The sequence below is a fragment of the Megachile rotundata genome, chromosome 16, assembly GCF_050947335.1.
Source record: "Megachile rotundata isolate GNS110a chromosome 16, iyMegRotu1, whole genome shotgun sequence".
NCBI classification, from domain to species: Eukaryota; Metazoa; Arthropoda; class Insecta; order Hymenoptera; family Megachilidae; genus Megachile; species Megachile rotundata.
The window spans coordinates 8,159,431-8,186,572 of NC_134998.1; the positions used below are offsets into that span (position 1 = coordinate 8,159,431).

Genomic DNA, 27,142 nt, shown 5'->3' on the forward strand with positions numbered 1-27,142 from the left:
GCGCTGAATATAATGATACTCATGTGGTACTGTTACCATATCGGGATTTTACTTGCTGTGCCAATGTTTATCGGTTTAAGGACAGTCTGTCTGAACAGCATGAAAGTGTAAGGTTCTACCAAGTATCTCAGCTTGAAGAAACGTCAGCTATGACCAAATTAACCCCTCTATCGCGCTCAATATAATGATACTCATGTGGTACTGTTACCATATCGGAATTTTACTTGCTGTGCCAATGTTTATCGGTTTAAGGACAATCTGTCTGAACAGCATTAAAGTATAAGGTTCTACCAAGTATCTCAGCTTGAAGAAACGTCAGCTATGACCAAATTAACCCCTCTAACGTGCTCAATATAATGATACTCATATGGTACTGTTACCATATCGGGATTTTACTTACTGTGCCAATGTTTATCGGTTTAAGGACAATCTGTCTGAACAGCATGAAAGTATAAGGTTCTACCAAGTATCTCAGCTTGAAGAATCGTCAGCTATGACCAAATTAACCCCCCTTAACGCGCTCAATATGATACTCACATGGTACTGTTACCATATCGGGTTTTTACTTGCTGTGCCAATGTTTATCGGTTTAAGGACAATCTGTCTGAACAGCATGAAAGTATAAGGTTCTACCAAGTATCTCAGCTTGAAGAATCGTCAGCTATGACCAAATTAACCCCTCTAACGCGCTCAATATAATGATACTCATGTGGTACTGTTACCATATCGGGATTTTACTTGCTGTGCCAATGTTTATCGGTTTAAGGACAGTCTGTCTGAACAGCATGAAAGTGTAAGGTTCTACCAAGTATCTCAGCTTGAAGAAACGTCAGCTATGATCAAATTAACCCCTCTAACGCGCTCGATATAATGATATGGTACTGTTACCATATCGGGATTTTACTTGCTGTGCCAATGTTTATCGGTTTAAGGACAATCTGTCTGAACAGCATGAAAGTGTAAGGTTCTACCAAGTAGCTTGAAGAAACATCGGATAATGAACCTAAGAAAAAAATTTGTAAACACCTACCTTGATATATACGTAGAACAGGCCCCGCAATCGCTGAGTAGATTAACCGCAAAGTAGAAGTACTCTAACCGTAGCGCGTGTAAAATTATTTAAGCGTTCACACTCCTCTTGTACGATCCTCCTTTATTTGTCTCCTCTGTTCGTCTGTCTTAGCAGCTTATTGTTATATCGATATTAATAATTATTCTCTTTGCCCTTAGCTGTTACCGCTATTTAGTTACACTTCTATGATCCATATAAATTATTCTTATAAATATATCTGTGTCTGCAGGTACTTCGCTGTCCTGGTTCGTAGAATCGATTGAAAGGGCTCGAGAGGGTTCGAGGATTGGGAGGTACCGTTATCAACCAGAATTTCCTGATAAGATCCTCTGTCAGTCGTGATGACAGTGCCGATCTCTCCGTGCAAACGAGTTTCGTGAAACTTACTTGCTTTCAATCCATACAAACGACGGTCACCACGGGCATGCACATGTGACTTCGTTCGTTGTCGACTGAAGATTTCTATATATATATAATATATATGTATGTATATAATTAAAACGTTATACTCTTCACGTCGTTTCTTTTCTTAAATTTGTTTCCCTTCTCTCACTGTATATATATTATACATATATATAATATATATTATAACGACGTTATTATTTTATTATATTATTATTATTTTTCTTCAGAGGGGCCTAGGCACTATTGCGCTGCGAAAGAGGTTAAGTTTGAAGGTACTTGTACGCACGAGGTATATGTTCTCAAGGTAGAAGTTCTTTTTTTTTTAAACGTAGACAGCGATCCCGCTGCGGAGAGAATGTCTTGTGTGTATATACGCGTGTATGTGAGTGTACGTATCGAGTGCGCGTGTGTCCGGCGAACTCGCCAATGGGGAAGGGACTACTTTTCAAGGTTCTCCCGCTTTTTTTTTCAACCCTTGTTCTCTCTTCTCTTTCCGTCTAACAACACGTGTGTCTGTTTCTCTCCCCCCTAGAGCTCGCCTCGCTCACTCTCTCTTTCCCCGTTGCTTCTCCTTCGTCGTTGTTGTGTTTCCTTCTTCTTTTTCTTCTTCTTCTTCTTCGTCTTCTTTCTACACTTCTGCTTCGTTTTCTTCCGAATGGTGAGCCTTTTACTTGGCGATCGATGGCAAGGCCCTCCAAGCCACGGTACGCGCTCTCACGGAAGGTCAGAAGTCGTTATCACCTCCTCGAGTTTTCCCACTTGCTAGCCACATCGCCCTGGGCCCTGCAGCCGCCCTCCTCCCAATGCTGATTAACCTCCACCACCATCTGAAATGCAGAATTTTCATCTACTTAACATGGGCAGGCAAATCATTTGTATAGATCTAATAGCATTAATAGTTTCGTAGGATGTCTTAAGATCCTTCAGCATCAACCTGTCTAAGCTTTATTAACTCCTGACGTACAATTTATTTATCGGGTGCGTCAGTCAACAGTAACAATTCATAGTTATAATATTAAAACAAAGAAAGAAAAGTAAAATATTATGAGTATTTTATATTGAGCCTTGATAAGTGATCCTTGATAATGCAAATTATAGTTGAACTGAAATTTTAGGTTCAAGAGTATTAAAATTTGAGTAAAATTTGTTATATTTGAACTGTGAGTGAGACTCGTCGAAGTACGACATTGGGTTAACTACACCCACTCAAATCTACATGTTTTAATATCTTATAACTGGTAACTTATAACTAATATACATACAGTCAGTGTAAAAAGTATTCGTACAGTAATTAATTTCAACAAAAATGTTGTGAAACGTCATTTATTAACAAAATTTGAACAAATAAAAAATTCATACACATTCTTACATAGAATACATACACATCTAAGAATATGTATGTATTTTTTATTTGTTCAAATTTTGTTAATAAATGACGTTTCACAACATTTTTGTTGAAATTAATTACTGTACGAATACTTTTTACACTGACTGTAGGTATTAAGCCTTAGCACTGTTTTGACGAGTCTGACACATGACGCACACGTACTTTGACCGTGATCAATTTTACTCAAATTTTTAATACGCTACAATTTGGAGTCCAAGTCCAATAATAATTTGCACGGCCAACAACTTCATAATGACATATTGACATAACATTTCAAATTTTTTTGTCTGTTTTAATATTGTAACTATAATTAGGCAGTTCTGACTGACGCACCTGATAAATAAGTCATGGTGCAAGGGATTAATGCGTAGAACTAATAAGGCGTGAAGCTACGACGCATGGAATTACAACGCGTGGAACTACGACGTAGCACAGGGAATTACGGTTGCGTGGAACTACAACGCGTGGAATTACGATGCAGCACAGGGAATTACGGTGCGTGGAACTACGACGCGTGCAATTACGACGTGTAGAACTACGACGCGTGAAACTACGACGCATGGGGCTTCGACGCGTGGAATTATAATATCGCGTGGAACTACAACACGTGGAATTACAACGCGTAGAACTATGGCGCGTGGAACTACGGCGCGTGGAACTACAAGGCGTGGAATTACGACGCAGCACAGGGAATTGCGGTGCGTGGTATTATGACGCGTGGAATTACGACGCATGGAATTACGACGCGTGGAATTAATAACGCGTGGGACTACGACGCGTGGAATTACGACGCATGGAATTACGACGCGTGGAATTAATAACGCGTGGGACTACGACGCGTGGAATTACGACGTGTGGAATTACGACGCGTGGAATTAATAACGCATGGAATTACAACGCGTAGAAGTACGGCGCGTGGTATTACAACGCAAGGGATTACAACGCAAGGAATTACGACGCGTGGAACTACGACGCGTGGAATTACGACACATGGCATCATAAAACCTTCCTTTCATAATTAATTTCAGACATAGAACTGCTGTTACAGTCCTCATTATTTAAGGTGCCATTACTCAATCTGCACTTATGCCTAAGATTATTATAATTACTGATAGTTAGGCTCTGTCACAAGGTACCAGATTTAAGGTTGTGATACTTAACTTGCACGATACTCCTAAGTGTTCCTAAGTTCTTGTAGACTATTACCGGCTCAATATCTCCGCTAATTGAACTACTGAAAAGTATATTACTGATATTTTATATCTAATTATCAATTAGGACTTCTGCAAAGGTTGATGCGTCTTTTCGGAAAAATTCTACCTGCCGTTAATTAAAATCGTGTTTTAAAATCACGATAATTTCGTGGTAATCAACGGAGCGACGTGTGATTCTCGAACGAGCGTCTCGCAATTTTCAGCGCGCGCCTATCTCGCAATTGGAAAGAAAACGAGGCAGGAACGTAATATCATTCGAAATGGAATGCGTTTGCTCGAGGATCGCCGGGCACGCTGCACTTAGCGCGCATTTCTGTTAGAAGCCGGAAAATTAATTTCCACGAAGTAAACTGGAACGCACCGTCTGAGACTCTCAATCCCGAGGAAACACATCGGCTAACGAATCTCCGGCGCTTGCGAACAATGCAACGATCGAGAAACTTGAAAACGTTACTGTCACGGTACAACAATAACAACAACGATAATCCCCTTTCTCAACATTAGAACCGTTCGACCACTCCATAAATAGAAGGGTAAATACCCTATAAATCACGTAGCTGGCCTCGATCGAGCGGGCAAAAGGGTAGCTGGGCCCCGTTTTCGTGCTCGACGGCCCTGAACGCGTCAGAGGGAAACAGAGAGACGAGCGTAAAACAGGCGAGAAGGGAGGGTTTCACGGTATTTTTAATTTCACCCTCCGATCGTCGGCCGACACGCGTGTTTCTGCGTGGCCACTCCACGACGGAGGCCAGCCAACAAAGAAGCCATCCAGCTCTCGTCGAAATTACCCGTACGAGCGCACCGTGAAAATCGAGAAGAGGCAATCCGACTACCTGGACCTACCACAACGTGAAACTCAGCTGACACAATGGCCATTAGGCTTCTGGAAAGATGATACGCGGTGGACTTTATACACTGGTGTTGCTCAAACTGATTCTCTTAGATGTGATAATTTTGGAGTTGGAAGATTATTGGAATTCGTTAATGTGAGCTGTGTTGCCACTTGTTGCGTTGGTATGCGTTGTATTTACACGCGGGGTATTTTCACGCGATGTATTTCCATGCGCTGTGTCTCCATGCGTTATATCTCCACGCGCTATATTTCCACGCGTCGTACCTTCAAGCGTCGTATTTCCACGCGTTGCAATTTCCACGCGTCGTATTTCCATGCGTTACAATCTCCACGCGTTGTATTTCTACGCGCTGTATTTCCACGCGTCGTAATTCCACACGCTATATTTCCACGCGTCGTACCTCCAAGCGTTGTATCTCCACGCGTTGCAATCTCCACGCGTCGTATTTCCACGCGTCGTAATTCCACGCGCTATATTTCCACGCGTCGTACCTCCAAGCGTTGTATCTCCACGCGTTGCAATCTCCACGCGTCGTATTTCCACGCGTCGTAATTCCACGCGCTATATTTCCACGCGTCGTACCTCCAAGCGTTGTATCTCCACGCGTTGCAATCTCCACGCGTCGTATTTCCACGCGTCGTAATTCCATGCACTGTGTCTCCACGCGTCGTAGTTCCACGCGTCGTAACTCCACGCTCTGTTTTTCCACACGTAGTAGTTCCACGCGTCGTATTTCCACGCGTCGTAATTCCACGCGTCGTAATTCCACGCGTCGTAATTCCATGCACTGTGTCTCCACGCGTCGTAGTTCCACGCGTCGTAACTCCACGCTCTGTTTTTCCACACATAGTAGTTCCACGCGTCGTATTTCCACGCGTTGCAATTTCCACGCGTCGTATTTCCACGCGTTGCAATCTCCACGCGTTGTATCTCCACGCGTCGTAATTCCACGCGCTATATTTAATCGCGTCGTACTTCCGCGCACTGTATCTCCACGCGTCGTAGTTCCACGCGTCATAACTCCACGCTCTGTATTTCCACGTGTCGTATCTCCACGCGTCGTATTTCCATGCGTTGCAATCTCCGCGCATTGCAATCTCCACGCGTCACATCTCCGCGCGCTATATTTCCACACGCTATGTTTCCACGCGTCGTACTTCTACGCGCTGTATTTCCACGCGTCGTAGTTCCACGCGTCATATCATCGCGCGTTGTAGTTCCACGCGTCGTACTTCCACGCATCGTAACTAACCGCGTCGTATTTCCATGCGTTGCATCTCTACATGTCGTATCTCCACGCTCTGTATTTCTATGCGTCGTATCTCCACGCGCTATATTTGCGCGCGTCGTATCTCCACGCGGAATACTTCTAGAGTGTATTACTAAATATTATCTACTAGATATTATATACTAGAATATATTACTCTTTATTACTGGAGCTGTACTTGCTCGCGTCGTATCTCCACGCGCTATATCTCCACGCGTCGTATCTCCACGCGCTATATTTGCACGCGTCGTATCTCCACGCGGTATATTTCTAGAGTATATTACTAGATATTATCTACTAGATATTATATACTAGAATATATTACTCTTTATTACTGGAGCTGTACTTGCTCGCGTCGTATCTCCACGCGCTATATCTCCACACGTTATATTTCTAGAGTATACATATTACTAGATATTATATACTGGATATATTAAGAGTATATTCCTTACTAGAGCGTATTACTCTATATTACTGGAGTTGTACTTCCACGCGTCGTATCTCCACGCGCTATATATCCACAAGTTATATTTCTAGAGTATACATATTACTAGATATTATATACTGGATATATTAAGAGTATATTCCTTACTAGAGTGTATTACTCTATATTACTGGAGTTGTACTTCCACGCGTCGTATCTCCACGCGCTATATCTCCACACGTTATAATTCTAGAGTATACATATTACTAAATATTTTATACTGGATATATTAAGAGTATATTCCTTACTAGAGCGTATTACTCTATATTACTAGAGTTGTACTTCTAAGCGTCTTACTTCCACACGCTGTATTCTCATGTCTCATATTTCCACGCGCTATATTTCCCTTCGTTGTGTCTATGTAATTAACCTTAACATACCGCACCGCCATTTTGTGCTATATTTATATTACGCAGTTATCTCTGAACAGCCCTAAGGTTAAGTTCAAAGATCAACTCCTTGGAAAATATACAGAAAAATATTCACCAATGGTTAGAATCTCCCATTGGACGCAGCCTCGAATTTCATCGGAGCTAAGGCGACAGATCCGTTCTATAGATAGATACAAAGAGAAAAGTCGAAGAATGTCTACTGTTTTACGAGGATTTCGCGTATCTTTGGCGCTATTCAGGCATGGGATCCCCTTGCATTTAGATCGAATCTCGTTGAATCTACGGCAGAGGGTAGAATCCGGATAACCGGCCTTCGAAATTATTGCGAAAGATCGCCGGGTAAGATCACGACTACAAAAGGTCGCGACAACGAATGTCCCCATAGAAAGGAGACAGCCGAATATCGATGAAGGTAATTCACAGGTGTATGCGCGTACATCGAGGTGAAATAAATGATGAGATTTTATTATAAGTCGACGGTAGTGGAGGAGGCTACTGTTACCGACCGAGATAGAATCGACCGAGCGAGAAGCTAAAGCTATTCGATAACTTGAATCGAGACTGCCTAACCTTGTTTGCGAGAATGTCAAAGTGCATTCGAATACTGTGATAATCGAAGAATTGAACACTTGACCTAACCTAAATTACCGGCAACGAGGGATCGAGTAGAATAGTGTCATATTCCGCCATTTTATTCTCTAATTAGACGGAGCAGCGTTTGCAACGGTACTCAAACGATTGCATCGTATTACGAGGCAGACGTATGCAAATGAAAACGAAAATGGAAAGGCGTCTACGCACTTCCGGACAGATGTTAAGTCCCTCTCCCCTGTTCTTCCTGCTTTCTTGCCATCCCTTCAACGATCTCTTTCCCCCATTGTCCTTCCACATCTAACTACGCGACCGAAGAATAGCAATCGCTTCGACAATGTTACTTATGCTTCATTCACACTTGCTACAATAGACACCATTTCCACTGAATGAAAACCACTAGAGTCATTCCTTTAAACGTAGAATAATGTTCTAGTCTTTAATCTGGATGAAAAAGCAGTTAGGGTTTCTATGAGGAGGAAGAACGTTCGTGAGTACAGAGCTCAACAAAGTTGCTGATTATAGATAGTGGATAGTCGGATGTTTAATGAGCGTAAACTTATGAATTGCCGTGTGGGCACGGAGGTGCATGAGGTGTTCGGGCATGAATACGGACGCTTAGGGGGAGGCAATTACCAGGAGTTTAGGTGGGGGACTCGTTTCTAGGAATTAGTGGAATTGAGGGGGACTTGTGTGGATGTGTGAGTTAGGCGCGAAGTTGTATTATGTGGTCATGCTTTGTGTTGTCATATGTTGCAGTGACGTGGGGTATCATATTTCTGCACTGTTGCCACTTGTTGCATTGATATGCGTTCTATTTCCACGCGTTGTAATTTCACGCGTCGTATTTCCACGGGTGGTACTTTCAACCGTTGTATTTCCACGCGTGCTACTTTCACGCGTTGTATTTCCACGCGCTGTAATTTTACGCGTCGTATTTCCACGCGTCGTAATTTCACGCGTCGTATTTCCACGCGTGGTACTTTCAAGCGTTGTATTTCCACGCGTGGTACTTTCACGCGTTGTATTCCCACGCGCTGTAATTTCACGCGTCGTATTTCCACGGGTGGTACTTCAACGCGTTGTATTTCCACGCGTCGTAATTTCACGCGTCGTATTTCCACGCGTGGTACTTCAACGCGTCGTATTTCCACGCGTGGTACTTTCACGCGTTGTATTCCCACGCGTGGTACTTTCAAGCATTGTATTTCCACGCGTGGTACTTCAATGCGTTGTATTTCCACGCGTCGTAATTTCACGCGTCGTATTTCCACGCGTGGTACTTCAACGCGTCGTATTTCCACGTGTGGTACTTTCACGCGTTGTATTCCCACGCGTGGTACTTTCAAGCGTTGTATTTCCACGCGTGGTACTTTCACGCGTTGTATTTCCACGTGTCGTATTCTCGTGCGTTACATTTCCAAGCTCTGTAATTCCACGCTCTATAATTCTGCGCGCTATATTTCCACGTGTCGTATTTTCTCGCGTCGTATTCCCACGCGTGGTATCACTATCCGTTGTATCTCCACGCGTTGCATTTCCACACGTTGAATATCCACGCGTCGTAGTTCCACGCGTTGTATCTCCACGCGTCGTATTTTCATGCGTCGTAGTTCCACGCATTGTGTATCCACGCGTTGTATCTCTAAGCGAGGTATTTCCACGCGTCGTAGTTTCACGCATCGTATCTTCTTGCGCTGTATTTCCACGCGTCGTATCTGCTTGCGCTGTATTCCCACGCGTCGTATCTCCTCGTGCTATATTTCCAAGCATTGTAGTCCCACGCGTCGTATCTGCTTGCGCTGTATTTTCACGCGTCATATCTCCTCGTGCTATATTTCCACGCGTCGTATCTGCTTGCGCTGTATTTCCACGCGTCGTATCTCCTCGTGCTATATTTCCACGCGTTGTAGTTCCACGCGTCGTATCTCCTTGCGCTGTATTTTCACGCGTCATATCTCCTTGCACTGTATTTCCACGCGTCGTATCTGCTTGCGCTGTATTTCTACGCGTCGTATCTTCTCGTGCTATATTTCCACGCGTTATAGTTCCACGCGTCGTGTCTTCTCGTGCTATATTTCCATGTGCTGTATTTCCACGCGTCGTAGTTTCACACATCATATCTCCTCGCGCTGTATTTCCACGCATCGCATCTCCTTGTACTACATTTCCACGCGCTGTATTTCCACGCGTCCTATCTTCACGCGCTATATTTCCACGTGCTATACATCGACACGTCATACAGTCATGTGTAATTTCGCATCATACACCCTCGGCTATGTACAAACGTTGTACATATATGCAATATAGTTAACTTTAACCACTGCGAGTGTTATAACTGTCTATACCTTGTCTCCAAACTGCATAGGTACATCCAACTATTCAACTATACCAAAGAGTTCGAACCACATATACCCTGACCGAATTTTGTAGGAGTATAGTTAACTTCAACCAGCTGTTGTACGACTCCCTTGCATATCGTCTCGCATGTATATGCAAGTATTAGACTACGCACAAAGAGTTTGAATCATGATTGTAGAAAAAGAGTGGGGCCAACCGGACGGTTGAAGGAAACGCGAAACCTCGGGTTTGCAACAGTGTTTCGCTACCAGACGAAACACATACCTCGCCGGCTGGTGTTGTGACACCCAAGCTGCGAGTTGTGATACGCACCCGAGGCGGAGCGTGAAAAAACAATGAGCACAGCCACAACAGGACGTGCATTCACGCACACGTGAACCAAAGGACAATCGGTGTGCCTGAACCAGACAAGGTCATTCGTAAGTAGCTCAAGTTCAACTAATAGTATTGTATTACGATACCTACGGCCCTCTTCCTTCTTCTCTTTCTCTTTCACGCTAACCCCTAGCAGCGTTGACCTTTCTCTCTTTCGTCCAGGACGCTTCCTTCGTTCACATGAGCGAACAATACCCGCTGATCAACGGCTGATTAATTCATTCGTCGTTCTCTAATCCCCTTAATGGTCGAGTATTTCTGAGACCGATGTTTCAATGGAAGCTTGAAACTTTCGAGGTTGCGTCCTTTCTTCGGAAAGTTTCTTTTCTGGGATTAACCCTTTGTCACCGCCAAGGGACACACCTGATGCTCGAGGGTCAATGGTTATTTTTACGCGGACATGGTCGTCCAAATGAATAGGATCTGTTAGTTTCAGGTTTAATGAACAGGATAATTCTTTGAATACAGAAATCGTTTTCTATCGACGGAATTTAATTATCAAAGAATTCATCCTCGGATTGAGTCTGTCACGACAGACTCTTCGTCTTCCCACGCCGTATCAATGATTTTCAGGGCTGACAGACTTTACTTCGAGTCTCGTTTCCTCGAGGTTATGTAAACCTCACGATTCTACCGAGGTTTCCACGCGGACAGACGTCCGTTTCTGACAACGTCATCGAGTCAATCGATTTCTTTCGCCTGTCGGAGCGGATATTATTGCAAAGCTGTTGTTCAGCACATCAGCAACTTCGGACGGAAAAAAGTCCCTTGAAAACCTTGAGTCATCCAACGTACACAGCTTCTTCCATCAATCTTCGTGCTATCGTTTTGCTTGCTATTTTCCTACCAAATTCTAGTGAATCGTTGCTAATTGCGTGTCGACGAGTCTATGATGTTTCGCAATTTTTATGCACAGATCTTGCAGGTCCCACGCGCCTTATTTCCACGTGTGTTATTTCCACGCGTGGTATTTTCACGCTTGGTATTTCCACGCCCTGCAATTACACGCGTGGTATTTCCACGCCCTGCAATTCCACGCGTGCTATTTCCACGCGTGGTATTTACACGCGTGGTATTTCCACGCGTGGTATTTTCACGCGTTGTATTTCCACGCGCTATAATTTCACGCGTGGTATCTCCACGCGCTGGAATTCCACGCGTGGTATTTCCACGTGCTGTAATTTCACGCGTGGTATTTCCACGCGTTGTAATTCTACGCGTGGTATTTCCACGCGCTTTAACTTCACGCGTGGTATTTCCACGCGCTATAATTTCACGCGTGGTGTCTCCACGCACTGGAATTCCACGCGCTATAATTTCACACGTGGTGTCTCCACGCACTGGAATTCCACGCGTAGTATTTCCACGCGCTGTAACTTCACGCGTGGTATTTCCACGCGTAGTATTTCCACGCGCTGTAACTTCACGCGTGATATTTCCACGCGCTATAATTTCACGCGTGGTGTTTCCACGTGTTGTAATTCCACACGTGGTATTTCCACGCGCTGTAATTTCATGTATTGTTATTTCCACGCGCTGTAACTTCACGCGTGGTATTTTCACGTGCTATAATTTCACGTATTGTATTTCCACGCGCTGTAACTTCACGCGTGGTATTTTCACGTGCTATAATTTCACGTATTGTATTTCCACGCGCTGTAACTTCACGCGTGGTATTTCAATGCGCTGTAATTTCGCGCGTGATATTTCCACTCGCTGTAATTTCGCGCGTGGTATTTCCACGCGTCGAACAAGTGATTTTGCAACTACTTGCAGATTTTTTCAATTTGAGGATTGTAGAGTTGTGAGTTTACGAAATACATTTGTGTGACAAGTAATGCAAGTAGCAAAGGATTGAATCTCGCACAGTAAAATAAATATGAAATACAACGAGCGAAGATTCTGCAAATGACTTTCGCGGTTAAAATGAAACTCGGAAAAAACTATAAATGGAGCAGTTTTCTGTTGCGAGTAAAAAGATCCATCTATTTTCACCTCTCTTCCAACAATCCAAGCAGAACGCAACAGTGTTTTCCGAGCATGAAACACCATTTGGCGAGGACAATGAGAGCGTGCACGATCACAAGGACACCAATGACACAGCAGTAAATAACCTTCTCGAAAAGAAGAGAGAAAAAGAAGAAAAAATAGTAATTTGTAGACGGCGAACGAGGGAACGTAATGGCACTCAGCCTTGACCATGGCTGTCAGTCGCACGAAAGTGAACCTGTTTGCTTGCTCTAGAAAATCGTTTTCGTTCGGGAACAGATGCTGGAGGATCTGCAATTACGTGTGAGGAGTTGGGAAAAATAAAAGCGCTAAATTTTCACTTCTAAATGTGTTATACTTTACGAGGGAAATTTTAGATTAATTTGAAATTAGAAGATTTGCATTTCGGTTTGAAAACGCATTTCGAACGAACGTAATTTTTTTTGTTAGGTAAATATGAAAGAGGAGATAAACGATAGAACGGCGGTCCGGTGTTCCTACATCGCGCATACATTCGATTAACGGCACGATCGATAATGTATTCCGCTCGAAAATAAACTAACCTATACCAATAGCGATGTTACCACTTCCGTCGGGTGACCCCTCATCTGTCGATAAATATTTACGCGTCTGTGAAGTCGAGCTGCAGTGTCAAACGGTCATCGAACGATCTGCCGATTCAGCGACGAATAATCGGGAAAATTTTGCTGATTAACGATGCCGCTGTTACTGGATATGTTGAGTCAATCGTTTATGCAAAATATTAGCCTTTTGCGTGCATTTGTTCATTCAAATGACGCGTCGTGTGAATCACGTGTTGTATTGTTACTTGGTGTATTGTCTCTCGTTATATTGCCACGTGTTGCGTTCACACGTGTTGAGGTGTTCTATTTCCGACTCGTTATATTCGTATGTTCTGTATTCATGTACATTGTGATTCATTTAATCGTGTTCATTATATTTTGAGTTACCTCGCGTTATATCGCCACGCATTGTATTGCCAATGTATTATATTCTTAAGTTCGAGAATTCCTATGTGTTATATTTTTGTAGGTTGTATAGTCAATAAATTATATTTCTACACGTTGTACTGACAATAAATTATAATTCTACGCGTTATATTGCCAACAAATTATATTGCCAGGCGTTGCATTGTCAACAAATTACATTTCTAACGCGTTCTATTTGCTACTCGTTATTTTCTTATGTTCTATATTCATATTCATTGTATTTTTATATATTGAGTTACCTCGCGTTATATTGCCATGCGTTGCATTGTCAACAAATTACATTTCTAACGCGTTTTATTTGCTACTCGTTATTTTCTTATGTTCTGTATTCATATTCATTGTATTTTTATATATTGAGTTACCTCGCGTTATATTGCCACGCGTTGTATTGTCAACAAATTACATTTCTAACGCGTTTTATTTGCTACTCGTTATTTTCTTATGTTCTGTATTCACATTCATTGCATTTTTATGTGTTAAGTTACCTCGCGTTATATTGCCACGCGTTGTATTGACAAGAAATCATATTTCTACATGTTATATTGACAAGAAATCACATAGGTAATCATTATATAGACAAGAGATCATATTTCTGCGCTTTGTATTTCCTCGCGTTATATTGCCAAAGTACTATACTCCCCGCATTTTGCATTTTCAATGAATTAGAATTGAAATTTATATTTCTTTTCATCGCTCCCCGCCATAATCCACAAATTTCATCAATTCAGTAGTGACCTAATTTGACCTTCCGCATTCTAAAATATTTTCAGCACAATTTTAAATAAACTCGCATAAGCATTTTTCATTCTATTCTTCTCATTTTACCCGAAACAAGTTCTCTATATTTATACTGGAAAAATAGTTCCACTCGTTTCGTCAGTAACCCACAATTTACGATAATGACAAACTTTTTCCTCCAATTCATGAATATTTACTCGCTACACGTATTTCTAGTTTATCTGAGTCATCTCTGACGTCCCCGATGTTTTATACTGAATCGATTCCGCAGCGATCAAACTTGAACTTCAATATCGATTGACTTCAATATCTTCTCGCCACGTTTTATGAATAGCCAGTGTTCATAGTCATGTTTGTATATATTTACACGAGAAATACGTTCGCTTCTTTTCCTTTGCAAAAAGATCGAGTCCAGTCACATCGGTTTCCCGCTAACCAAACTTTGACTACGCACACAAACGTACTCTGCATTCATCGTGCATACATTCCTGCTTCTCGAATACGCAAGTAGCCTTCGTACGAATGCATGCAACACGTTTCTTCGTTGTAATTATTTGCATCTTCGAGCAGAACGATAAAATCCTACGAGTCACGTCGATTCTCGACCGATCTCCAACCTAGCCTCGAATTCTTTAGTTTCTATAACGCGTTGCGTTACGGCTCGTTGTATGGACGCATCGTTAGGTGGAGGTTCGTTATATGGCAGTTCGTTACGTGGCGGTTCGTTACATGGCGGTGCATTACATGGGGGGTTCGTTACATGGCGGTTCGTTATCTGGCGGTGTGTTACGTAGTGGTGCGTTGTATAGGGGTTTGTCATATGGCCGTTCGTTACGTGGCGGTTCGTTACATGGCGGTGCATTATATGGGGGTTCGTTACCTGGCGGTGTGTTACGTAGTAGTGCGTTGCATAGAGGTTTGTTACATGGCCGTTCGTTAAGTGGCGACGCGTTATATGGGGGTTCGTTATATGACGGTTCATTATGCGGCGGCGCATTACATGGGAGCTGGTATCATGGGGGTTCTTTATACGGGAACTCGTTGCGTGGTAGTTCGTTATGTGGCGGCGCGTTGTATGGAGGCTCATTATAGCAGTTCATTCTGTAGCGGCACATCATGTGAAGATTCGTTACATGGCGATTCGTTATGTGGTGGCGCGCTACATGGAGGTTTGATATGTGGTGGCGCGCTATATGGAGGTTCGTTATATGGTGGCGCGCAATATGGAAGTTCGTTATATGGTGGCGCGCAATATGGAGGTTCGTTACATGGTGGCGCGCAATATTAAGGTTCGTTATATGGTGGCGCGCTATATGAAGGTTCGTTACATGGTGGCGCGCAATATGAAGGTTCGTTATATGGTGGCGCGCTATATGAAGGTTCGTCATATGGTGGCGCGCTATATGGAAGTTCGTCATATGGTGGCGCGCTATATGAAGGTTCTTTATATGGTGGCGCGCTATATGAAGGTTCTTTATATGGTGGCGCGCTATATGAAGGTTCGTTATATGGTGGCGCGCTATATGAAGGTTCATTACATGGTGGCGCGCTATATGAAGGTTCGTTATATGGTGGCGCGCTATATGTAGGTTCGTTAAATGACTGTTCTTTATACATTAACGTGTTGTATGGTGACATACCTATGCATTACATTGCTACATATTGTATGTCACATATTATACCGTGATTTTCTACAACGTTCAACACATTCATTATTGTTGTAAACGTAACAAGAGTCCGCAATAAACATATACATCCACAATGAATTCTGTAAGCATGTACAATGCTACATTACCAGATCCAAATGACCCAGAATTCGCATCTGAAGAGTATCTAGGTCCTTTCTTCCCATCACAAAAGAAATCATCCTCAAATTTTTATCGACGATAACCGATGACCAAGACATTCGACGCAGATCGATAGAGGTATTTATAAACGATCGTGGTCCGAAGAAACCGCAGAAAGAACGTAATCCAATAACGCTTGAAACTGTCCAAAGAACCCGATGATCTCTGGCGTGGCAAGAACAAAGGAATTCGATGGATACTCACCGCAAACGCTGATGTTCGCGTCACGTTCGAGACCACGAGACCACTTATCTAGAATGTGCACCGAAAAAACTGCATCGACTGCACGGTTCGGTCGAGCTAAGTGTTAAGGACACCAACGTGGACTGCTGTTATCGCGTGAACGTGACTTTTCCGCTTTTTTTACCGAGATGCATAAGCACTGCGTATACATATCCTTCGATTGCGAAATATTGTCTACGATAAAAGCCTGGATGTCCAGTGACTTTAGAGTCTGTTTAGGGACTTTTGAAATATCGTTAAACAATTTTTTAATTTTTCTAATATTTCTATAATTTTTTTTTTAACATTTCTATAATATGACATAGTGTCATAAGAAGTATGACACTGGGTAAGGAAAAGTTGGAGAGTAAGGGAAAGTTTGATCAGTTCGGCTCTAGGGACTAAGTTTCGAGGAAAATTGCAGTACAATTTTTATGGCGTAACTTTAATCGAAATCGTGGCGATGTTTCATTTGCGTTAATCAGAGATTTTTATCTCAGTTTCGTTTAACTTACAAATAAACTACAAGAGTTTCCATTAACGCAGAACCTATATTAAAAATATTCTAAAAATGTCCACAATATTCTACTAAATTTTGTGACTAGGAAACTAAACGTAATTCCATAAGTTTCGTATTTTCAAATACAAAGTCTCGAAGGATTATTCGACTAAAAATTCGTGTGACTGGTGATCGAAGCACGCGCCACGAAATTCGAGCACTCATGCGCAAATTGAGCCCAAACACCAGTTGCACTCTTCGCTGCACACGCGTGCACTCGCCACGCAACGAAGCTTCTTTTTCTCGTCCATGCTAATGGGCGTTCCAGTCTGGCCGCAATTGCATTATACGCGCGCGTTATGCAACACAGAGGGCTCTGGCTAACGCCCTCCCCCTTCATCTTCTCCCCCCTCTTTTCAAGGGTGAATCCCTGAGGCACGAACGTTGCGTTCTAGGGCGATCGTTTCGAAGCATCGTTTCACAGGATAATGTATTTTAATGGAAAAAAGAAATAGAGTTAAGCAAATTCAAATTTTATGAATCATTTTGTCGTTATCTGGTATTTTCCAGTTCTGTCCGCTCGGCTTCGAGTGATTGAACTTCTGACTATATCTTTGCATTTAAATTTATAAGTACCTTGTTTATAACCCTGCTTTCTCTAAGCTTTATTTATTTCAAACACGTTCTTTTTTTTGCACTGAAAAATTTACGCTTAGTCGGTTCAGAGGTGATCTTCCACTGCTCACAATTTCAAGTTTCTTTTTCTTTTTAAATTAACAGAATGATATTATTTACGCTCCTTTTTATTGCTATATTATTGATTTATATTAAATATGATTTTATCTGGTTTTGCATAGAAAAATTGATTCCGCTTAGTCGGTTCGGGGTGACTGAACTTTAGCTAGTCACAATTTCAAGTTTCTTTTTCTTTTTAAATTAACAGAATGATATTATTTACGCTCCTTTTTATTGCTATATCATTCATTTACATTAAATACGATTTTATCTGGTTTTGCATAGAAAAATTGATTCCGCTTAGTCGGTTCGGGGTGACTGAACTTTAGCTAGTCACAATTTCAAGTTTCTTTTTCTTTTTAAATTAACAGAATGATATTATTTACGCTCCTTTTTATTGCTATATCATTCATTTACATTAAATATGATTTTATCTGGTTTTGCATAGAAAAATTGATTCCGCTTAGTCGGTTCGGGGTGACTGAACTTTAGCTAGTCACAATTTCAAGTTTCTTTTTCTTTTTAAATTAACAGAATGATATTATTTACGCTCCTTTTTATTGCTATATCATTCATTTACATTAAATATGATTTTATCTGGTTTTGCATAGAAAAGTTGATTCCGCTTAGTCGGTTCGGGGTGACTGATCTTTAGCTAGTCACAATTTCAAGTTTTATTAAAATAACTCGTTCAGCGCATACGTGCTCTTTACTAATTTATTTTAATTTATTTCATACAACAAAATTGATTTTCAGAAGTTGATGATACTTCACATTTTTCCAACAATTTCAATTCTATTTATCTAAACAACCCGCGCATTTCTGATCACTCTTCGAGACAGATGCCGAAAAAAAAAGAGGCTCCCAAATCGAATCTCGGCCTAACGACATCGTCTAATTCTCGAATAAGCCCCGCCGCGAAAAGAAAGGGTCATTAGCGTTTCGACGAGTCAGTGCACGAAAGTGCACGCTGTTCCTCTCGCGCGAAACGGATGGTTCGAGACGAAACATAATGACCAAGAATTTGGTCGGAAGCGTGGACTACTATCCGTTGAGGTTTTGCTGATCGTTAAATTACTTGGCTCGATTCATCAAGCCAGATTTTGCTCGTGGAATCCTAAAATCAACCCCGCTGTTCGACTTAAACAACCTACACCGCCCAAGGCGTGAATTATTAATGTGACTTTCGCGTGAGATAAGCAGAGCTAACCTTTACAGGCTCGTGACTAGCGTGCATCCAATTACGAGACTGTATTCGATATCGATTTACAACGATCGATGCAAAGTCGAGACAATAATCTGACTGATACTTGGGTCACTGGTGGTCCACTGTATAATATTAATTAATCCTAGATACATTATCTCAGTTAAGTTCGAAGAGTGTTGGGTGTAGAATATGACTCGAGTGTATGTCGGAAAAATGACGGGACTTTTTAAATAGAGAGAAAAGAATTAATTTTTTTATTCAAAATACACCGCTGGACTCACATAACGTTAACATAGATTTTTTAATGTTGTTTCGCGGAATCGCTTCAAACACTTTTATTGTCACAGCTGCTTGGACTTCTCTTCCTACAAAGAGATTAAAGCGCGTGGTATTGCAGCGCGGGGAATTACGGTGCGTGGAATTATAACGCATGGAATTATTAACGCGTGGAACTATGACGCGTGGAACTATGACGCGTAGGACTATGACACGTGGAATTACGACGCGTGGAATTAATAACGCGTGGAATTACAACGCGAAGAATTATGGTGCGTGGAATAACAGCGCGTAGAAGCACGGCGCGTGGTATTACAGCGCGAGAAATTACGGCGCTTAGAATTACGACGCGTGGAATTAATAACGCGTGGAACTACGACGCGTGGGACTACGATGCGTGGAATTACGACGCATGGAATTAGGACGCGTGGAACTAATGACGCGTGGAATTACGACGCGTAGAATTAGGGTGCGTGGAATTATGACGCGTAGAATTATGATGCGTGGAAGCACGGCGCGTGGTATTACAGCGCGAGAAATTACGGCGCTTGGAATTACAACGCGTGGAATTAATAACGCGTGGAACTACAACGCGTGGGACTACGATGCGTGGAATTACGACGCATGGAATTACGACGCGTAGAATTAATGACGCGTGGAATTACGACGCGTAGAATTAGGGTGCGTGGAATTATGACGCGTAGAATTATGGTGCGTGGAATTACGGCGCATGGAATTACGACGCGTGGAGTTACAACGCGTGGAACTACGACGCGTGGAACTACGACGCGTGGAATTACGACGCATGGAATTACGACGCGTAGAATTAATGACGCGTGGAATTACGACGCGTAGAATTATGGTGCGTGGAATTACGACGCATGGAATTACGACGTGTGGAGTTACAACGCGTGGATCTACAACGCGTGGAATTACGACGCATAGTGTCACAAAGCATTCCTTTAATAGATAGCGCTAGTTTTCCTTAAAATCGTAAATTTCCGTTACTTTACCGACACACTGTGTATTACACAGACGAGTCTAAAGATATCAATTGTTATCTTCACAATTTTATAAGCTATTTTGCAAACCATTTCCTTGTTAACTCATCAACCCTCTCTTAACCAAGGTTTCAAGCCTCAAAATTAGATTCTAGATTCAGGAGATCTTCAAGGAGATTAAGCTAGCCACAAGTAGAATAGGACCACAGGTTTGCAGACTGTCTCCATCAGTCAAGTGGATTTACTAGTGTTTTCCAGACGAACGAAGCCCCTTCGAAACTGGAGCGTCTAGCAGACATGTCTGATCAACTAGATCAAGTAGAATCTACTGTCGCTTGGTATGTTTCTAGCCGTTTCAAGACCATAAAGTGGAGGATGCAATGAAGCAGACGTGACGGGTATTTAACACGGTCGACGCCACAGTAGAAATAGCCGCGGCGTGTATGGCACGTGATATTGTAAATTATTAGTTTCAGAAAACTTTTCCTTGTATGAGTATATTACTGTGTGTTTATATCCTCAAATTCATGTTTAGTTAGTTGAAAATGTTTAGTTAGGTGCAAGTGTAGTTAGGTACAGTTAGGTACAACTGTTTCAAAGTTCTAGGTTCTTGAATTCCTATATCTTCAAATTTTTACTCTACAAAATTTATGTATTCCTAAATTTCGTAGTCTGAACATTTTTACGTCTGCAAATTTCTATGCTCCACAATTTCTATATTCCCAAATTCCTTAGTGTCAAAATCTCTACGTCCCCAAATTCCTATATCCCCAAATTCCTATGTCTCCAAATTCATACGTCCCAAAACTTCTATAACCACAAATTCCTGTACTCCAAAATTCCAAAATTCCAAAATTGCTATATGTCCAAACTCTTACAACGCGTGGAATTGCGACGCGTAGAATTATGGTGCGTGGAATTACGACGCGTAGAATTACGGCGCAAGAAATTACAACGCATGGAACTACGACGCATAGGACTACAACGGATGGAATTACGTCGCGTGGAATTAATAATGCGTGGAATTGCAACGCGTGGAATTGCGACGCGTAGAATTATGGTGCGTGGAATTACGGCGCTTGGAATTACGACGCGTGGAATTACGGCGTATGGAATTACGACGCGTGGGACTACAACGCATGGAATTACGTCGCGTGGAATTAATAATGCGTGGAATTGCAACGCGTGGAATTACTACGCGTAGAATTATGATGCGTGGAATTACAGCGCGTGGTATTACGACGCGTGGAATTACGGCGCATGGAATTACGACGCGTGGGACTACGACGCGTGGAATTACAACGCATGGAATTACGACGCGTGGGATTACGACGCGTGGAATTACAACGCATGGAATTACGACGCGTGGGACTACGACGCGTGGAGTTACAACGCATGGAATTACGACGCGTGGGACTACGACGCGTGGAATTACAGCGCATGGAATTACGACGCGTGGGACTACGACGCGTGGGATTACAACGCATGGAATTACGACGCGTGGGACTACGACGCGTGGAGTTACAACGCATGGAATTACGACGCGTGGGACTACGATGCGTGGAATTACAACGCATGGAATTACGACGCGTGGGACTACGAAGCGTGGAGTTACAACGCATGGAATTACGACGCGTGAAATTAATAATGCGTGGAATTACAACGCGTGCAATTACTACGCGTAGAATTATGGCGCATGGAATTACAGCGCGTAGAATTATGGCGCATGGAATTACAGCGCGTGGAATTACGACGCGAGGGACTACGACGCCCCAAAATTCCTCTATATACCAAAACCTCCACATTCCCACCTTCCTACATCCCTAAATCCCTACATCCCCACATCCACATACCTCCATACCCCTACATTCCCACATCTCAATATTTCTCTATTTCTAAATGATCACGCAAAGTTTAATTATACAGGCATGTTGTGGTTTGAAGAAAGCGTCGCGTAGTGATATATCTCGGTGAACGAAACCACTCCCATAGCTATTAGGGATTCACCAGGCGTCCGAGGAATGAAAATGCATCCTCAGCTATTGTCCTCGTCCTTACTCCGCGCTGGCGAGGCACATTCCGGCTACCATTGCCAGAAACGTCGGGCATCTAATAATTTTACTTTCTACACCATCAAAAATTTCTCGAATTTTCTTCAAAATCGTACATCGTATTCCTATCATTCACCGAACTCGAACTTTTCATCTCGCATCGTTTCTGTTCGTTATTTAAACTACGATGTTGAGGCGATGTATATTCGCTTGGAACCTTTCCCAGCAAAAGCGGCCAGTTCTCTGGTTTCTGAAAGCGGTACTCGTTCCCTCGTATTTCCCCACTTTCCTCGTCATTTGCGAGCTCTTTCGAAGCATCCTTTCATCGTACTCGCCTCTACGCAGCTCTCCCTTTCTCGCTTCAAACGCTCTCCACGAGTTACAGCTCTCTACTGTCTCTAACTACCATTTAATATCAATACTTTTTTATTTATCCCAGTTCATTTTCTTGTAAATTACTATCCGAAAAAAACTACTCAATACTTCAATAAAAATTATACATTTAATTAACAGACATTTTATTTATATTCATATGAACCCTTTCGTTTGGATATCTAGGTTTTTTTTTGAAGATACTTTACAAAAATAAAATATCACTTCATAACCTCACTGCAAAAGTTTATTTTAAAATTTGACAAATCTCGAACAGTTCAATATTTGTGTTGACATTTGTTTAAATACACATGACAATTTTTAATATTTCATTCAAGGTATTTTTATAAATAATAATTAACCGGTTGATAAGAGTTGCAAGATATACTGACGATATTTCCGAAATTGAAGGAACTCGAGTTGAGAACCGCTGCTCTAAAGACCACACGAGTAATGTCGTGCTCAAGAACTCGCGGTATGAGCGAGCAATGTTTTCAGCTCGGTCACTAGTGCCAAGGGAAAGCGCCCACAATGCAATCGCGGCGACGTACGATCGCCCACAAAAACATTAGCTCCAGCCTGCACTTGCAACTAGCGACGTATTCGAACCGCTCGCAAACATTTTCTTTCAAACAAGTAACATGTACTTGAACAAAATCTATGCAATTGCATAAATTTCTACTTTCTGAGGTTAATTTAAGTTAATAGCAGTGATTAGACTCAGTTTGAGTTAATAGCAGTAGCTGGATTCGGTTGAAACAAGGTTCGTTTGAGGTCAACTTAGTATAAATTCATTACAGTTAATTACAAATTACGTGAAATAAAAATTAAGGTTAAACTTACGTTTTACTGTAGGAATCATTATAGTTCGAAGGGTTTGAGAGGAACCTAACAAATAAAGGAACTAAGTTTGCTTTTAAATTAACCAAAACCGTTCGTATGTTATCAAAAATCAAATGTAGCATTAAAACCCAACGAAACCTCGTTTTTTCATAAGTGAAGGACATAAATACGAACTACAATTGTGTAAACCGTAAAAAATTGTGAAGAACCGTCACCTCGACAAAATATTTCGTAATCAATGAGGTGATAGAGTACTGATTTCCCGCGAGTTAAGTTCGGCGAACAAGAATAAACTTAAATGCAGTTCAAAGCCATCGTATCCCCCGAGTTTGGCCTATACCGCGCACTCGGTCACTCGCACTGTCCAGAGTGTGTCGACCGTGTGTGTACGTGAGCATTCACGAGCGCGTCCGTGTACACACGACGACGAGGAAGAAGGAGGCGTAGGAGAGGGGACGGGGAGAGACGAGCGAGCAACGCGGCCGTGTATATGTGGGCTAAAAATGATACGCTGGCCGCGGTGACGTCATGCGAAGTTAGCCCGTCTGCCGACGATTGCACTGACTGCAGCCAGCCTCGGCAACTATGCCTTCGTCGTTCAAAGTCGCCGCGCGACTCGTCGTTTTCGCGCTTCTTCGAGCCGCCATCGAATCCGGTTTCCCTCGCTATGCGCGTCGAGATCGATCACCAAGACCCGCGGCTCCGAACACTGCCTTCTTCGGGTAGATCGATCTCTCGGGGTATATAGGTTCTTGGGTGACGAGATTCGGCCAACTCCTTCGACCGCTCGCTACTCGCAAGGTCGAATTCTTTAGCGTCGATTTACGAGCCACCTTTTTTTGCGCCCACGTTCCTAGTACGGTACGGAGACGCGTCTAACCCGTTCCTTGCGGCAAAATCCAGCGCTATTCTACAACCGTTCTTTTCGCGTACTCAATGGATTTACGTACTTTCGTTCTGCCTTTTTGCGACACGGAAATTCGTCCGGTTACTCGGACAAAAACCTAGTCGGTTCGGTGCATTCCTGTACTGAACTTTTAACTCGGTATACAACTTACTGTTCGTTTATACACTTTACTATCATACTATTATTAAGAACTAATTTTATACTTTGCAGCAGAAATTCGGTCCTGACAATCGCTGCGCTTAGTCGGTTCGGTACGACGCACGATAAAACGACAGTAAAAATTCGTCTCAATATACTTGTTCAAGTTTTAATTTCACTTCCATACTTTTATAAATGTACACCACATGTGCTTTGCACCTTAGTACAAATTTTATACCTTGCAGCAGAAATTCGGTTGCATTCGTTTATGACAAAAACCATTCCGCCTAGTCGGTTCGGTGCCTGCGTTCCTGTGTGTACTGGACTTTTAACTTGATGTGCAACTTGCTGATCATTTATACACTTTACCATCATTACTATACTATTATCAACATCTAATTTTATGCTTTGCAGCAGAAATTTGGTTCTGACAAAAATCGCTGCGCTTAGTCGGTTCGGTACGACGCACGATAAAACGACAGTAAAAATTCGTCTCAATATACTTGTTCAAGTTTTAATTTCACTTCCGTACTTTTATAAATGTACGCCACATGTGCTTTGTACCTTAGTACAAATTTTATACCTTGCAGCAGAAATTCGGTTGCGTTCGTTTATGACAAAAACCATTCCGCCTAGTCGGTTCGATGCCTGCGTTCCTGTGTGTACTGGACTTTTAACTTTATGTGCAACTTGCTGATCATTTATACACTTCACTATCATTACTATACTATTATCAACAGCTAATTTTATACTTTGCAACAGAAATTCGGTTCTGACAAAAATCGTTGCGCTCAGTCGGTTCGGTACGACGCACGATAAAACGACAGTAAAAATTCGTCTCAATATACTTACTCAAGTTTTAATTTCACTTCCGTACTTTTATAAGTGTACGCCACATGTGCTTTGTACCTTAGTACAAATTTTATACCTTGCAGCCGGAAATTCAGTCGCGTTTAAGACAAAAAAGGTTCGGTGGCAACATGCACCTTAAGTTCCCCTAATCATTAATCATTTGCTATGCATTATATAATATCGTGCAGTAAAATTGTTGCAGCTAGCGTGTTCGATCTAGATAAACTTTTTATCGAATTCTCACAAGTTACTGGCCAATTTTTTTCTTACGATAAAATTGCCTTTGTAGCAGTCTGAAAGTATGAATATAGTTTTTCGATTTCTGGGAAGCGCGCAGAAATAGTCGATCGCGCATTATTATCAAACGAGCGTTAAAAATGAGCCGAGATGCGTTATGCAGCTGGCTGAAAGAGGTACATTATTCATTTGATCTCTACGACAGCCTTGACGCGACTTGCGTGGTCAGCTGATGTGGCGATCAACTGATATTCATGGTGCCACTGGAGCAGAATTTATACTCTTCCTGCGGATCCAGCGACGATATCGTGGAATTGAACGAGAAAAGTAGCCGTGAATCGTTGCGAGCGTTGATCGATGAACCGTGACAAAGGAAGCCTCGGATGGGAGACAAGAAAATGGTGGATAGTTAACGCGACTATTTTTAACGTATTTCTTTTTTAAGGAGAAAATTTTTGCTCGGTATTTGCTCAGATATGGCCTCCATTTTTATGATCTTTCTTTTCATCCGCAGATAAGATTATGATAAGGTACTTTCACGAATTACTTACAAAATTTCTTCCACAAAATCTTTAAGAAAATTTCTAGGACACGTTTTAATTAATTTAGATGTTTACATACTGTGACGTGATAATTGTTTCTCTTTATCGAGGAATATTTTCTTTGTCGAACTTTTTAATATGTATTATCTGTATTTGGACACGTTAATAAATTTCAGTACGTGCGGAGCAAATGTGGAAAGTTTGCTTTGGAGATTTGCAGCATGAGCGTGCAAAGTTCAACGAAATTAAACGGTGGAATTTCGATCTGGATTCGAGCGTTCTTCGACCGCTGCTTTTCCACGGAGGCTTTATCTGAAGGCAACGCAAACATGATCATATAATTTTATCAGCCAGGCCTGTTACGACATCGACGAGGTCAACGGAATGCGTTTTCCAGTAAAATGCAACCGATCACTGTTTTAACGTCGTCGTAAAACCGTGTTACCTCGATCGATGTGGGAATCTGTTCACCCACGATTTTTCTCCGTTTTCTTCTACAATGTCACTATAGCAGTTGTATGAATGATTATGAATAATTGTGAAGTCCAAGATGGAAATGTGAAAAATTAGCTTCTTATTTTAACTTACAAGAAAATTCGATATTTTATAAAAAAATCCCTTTTCTTGAGAAAAGTATATAAATTGTGAAATTCAAGATAGAAGATGAAATGTACAAAATTAAATTCTTTTTTAAGCTACACAAAAGCTCCATATTTAAAAAAAATTCTTTTCTTGAGAAAAGTATATAAATTGTGAAATTCAAGATAGAAAATGAAATGTGAAAAATTTAATTCTTATTTTAACCTACACAAAAGCTCCATATTTAAAAAAAATTCTTTTCTTGAGAAAAGTATATAAATTGTGAAAGTCAAGATAGAAGATGAAATGTGAAAAATTAAATTCTTATTTTAATCTACACAAAAGCTCCATATTTAAAAAAAATTCTTTTCTTGAGAAAAGTATATAAATTGTGAAGTTCAAGATAGAAGATGAAATGTGAAAAATTAAATTCTTTTTTAACCTACACTAAAGCTCCATATTTAAAAAAATCCTTTTCTTGAGAAAAGTATATAAATTATGAAGTTCAAGATGGAACCTTCAATGTGAAAAATTGGGTTCATATTTTAACCTACACAAAAGCTCCATATTTAAAAAAATCCTTTTCTTGAGAAAATACATAAATTATGAAGTTCAAGATGGAATCTTAAATTTGAAAAATGAAGTTCTTATTTTAACCCGCATGAAAGAATGTTTTGAGAAAAATTTCCTTTATT

General features: G+C 41.6%; 1 protein-coding gene across 4 annotated transcripts in view; it reads right to left on the reverse strand.

Annotated features, from left to right (window-relative positions):
• The window catches only part of Ecr (ecdysone receptor), a 153,605-nt gene that overhangs the window by 117,065 nt on the left and 9,398 nt on the right, over positions 1-27,142 (reverse strand). For all 4 annotated transcript variants that reach the window (XM_076540909.1, XM_076540911.1, XM_076540908.1 and 1 more), the window contains exon 2: positions 1,031-2,304. The gene's annotated coding sequence lies outside the window, so the exon portion shown is untranslated. The remainder of the gene's footprint in view (positions 1-1,030; positions 2,305-27,142) is intronic.